We start from the raw sequence: 2,339 nt of genomic DNA, 5'->3' as shown, positions 1-2,339 counted from the left end.
GTGTGTGTGTGTGTGTGTGTGTGTGTGTGTGTGCGTGTGTGTGTGTATGTGCTGCGTACCTCGTAACGCAGCAACCAGGCAGAGTTCTGTGTAGTCAGGCTAACACACAGCCCACCTCTCCCTGTGCCTATATAAGCAGAGTTCGGTGTAGTCAGTCGTGTAGTAACACGCACGGCCTATACCTCTCCTGCCAGGCAGAGTTCTGTGTAGTCAGACTAACGCGTGGTCCAACTCTCTCCCTGTAGTCTAGCGGATAAGAACATGGATTGTGCACTTTTAGTTAGAACTGTGAAACTTTGCACACGCGGGCTCAAGTTGTTAGAATGTCGGGTGATGTATAGGAGATATCATATGAGGGTGATATCAAACCGACCTATATAACAGATACATAACATCAAGAGCCCATTAACCTCATGGGCTCTTGCTAGTAGGTAGAGAGTGGTGCTCGTCCGTCGTCGTCGTTGTATATATATATATATATATATATATATATATATATTATATATATGTTATAATAACATTTTTACTTAAATATTGTGGATGCGCCATGTTTATTGTCTTAAATAACGATTCAATCATCACTACAGATTGAGCTTAAGGGCGCGTCATTATTTTTTACAACCATAGACCTGTGACAAAATTGTGGATCCGTCGTCTATTATATAGCTCGTATAATTTAACAACTCTTTATTATGGCTCGTTTAATTTAACTGAAGCGGCTATTCACTGCAAGGAACTGCAAGGAACTGAGTTCACTATTCCGTTCTGCATTCTATTAAGAACCGTACTATACTCATAAGACTGTTAGCAGCTTCACTATCCGTTCGGCTCATTCTATAAGAACGTACTATATAAGATGTACGAGCTTCACTATTCCGTTCTGCCATTCTATTAAGAAACCGTATATAATATTAGAGATGTAGGACATTCACTATTCCGGTTCTGCATTCTATTAAGAACCGTACCTATACCTATCAAGATGTAGAGTGTCCACTATTCCGTTATCTGCATCTCTATTTAAGCAACCGTATATATTATAAAGATGCTAGAGCTTCACTATTCCTGTTCTGCATCTCTGGATCTAAGAACCCGGTATATATATACAGATGTTAGAGCTTCACTATTTGCTGTTCCCTGCATTCTATTAAGAACCGTATATATAAGATGTAGAGTTCACTATTATGTTCTGCATTTTATTAAGAACCGTATATATATAAGATGTAGAGTTCACTATTCCGTTCTGACATTTCTATTAAGAACCGCTATATATATAAGATGTATAGTTCCACTATTCTGTTCTGCCATTTTATTAAAGAACCGGTAGTATATATAGATTGGAGCGAGTTCACGTGATTAGTCTGCATTTCTATTAAGAACCTATATATATTAGATGCTCAGAGTTCCACTACCCCTTATCGATCTCTGCATTCTATTCACAGAACCCGCTATACTATATAAGTGCAGGAGCTTCACTATTATGTTCTGCATTTTATTAAGAACCGTATATATATAAGATGTAGAGTTCACTATTCTGTTCTGCATTCTATTAAGAACCGTATATATAAGATGTAGATAGACTATGGAATATCGTGTGTCATAAACCTAGTGTGTAATATCACGTGGAGACGAATAATCTCATCGAATGACTGTGCTCACGTATATGCCCTGTTTATCTAGAAGTAAGAAAAATACTACATTATTATATCAGCTCTGTGAGTTGCGTAATATAATCATATTTCGTGGGCGTTATCAGCGAATCACTAAACCATTTCTGACGTTGCGAGTTGTCCAATAAATTATTTGATAACACGTTTTACTGAGCATCAAAATCTTTTTCTAAATTGTTAAGGTTTACGACATTGCTGCTGTTGGTACATATCGCCCAGCGGTTAAAATAGATAGAGAATAGATACCAGTTATCTATTTCACAATAGCCCATCCATATATATTGGGGCTACATGGAATCGACCTTGATCTGTCTGTCACTCTATTGAGTTATCTACCTACCAATCCATATTAGTTACTAAATAACGAATCACAATACAGATTTTCAAAACAATATCAAAGTACACGCAAGAACTTGGGAACAAGATATTAATTGGTGCAATCAAAAATTAATTACACGATTTATTTCGATCATATTTCGATTTTATTCGATCAACCTCAAAATACTTGTGTGCAAAAACAGGCACGGCAACGTATTGGTGTGCTGCGCGCGGTTCTCTCTCCAGCCACGAGCGAGAAAAACACGTGCTTCCTCGACATACTCCGCGCGCACGAGAGGGATGCATATATGTACAAGCACATTAAGAAGCACACACGTAGGATATATATATATA

Source organism: Priapulus caudatus, unplaced genomic scaffold (assembly GCF_000485595.1).
Source record: "Priapulus caudatus unplaced genomic scaffold, Priapulus_caudatus-5.0.1 Scaffold1079, whole genome shotgun sequence".
Lineage (NCBI taxonomy): Eukaryota > Metazoa > Priapulida > Priapulimorpha > Priapulimorphida > Priapulidae > Priapulus > Priapulus caudatus.
This window is presented reverse-complemented; position numbering follows the sequence as displayed.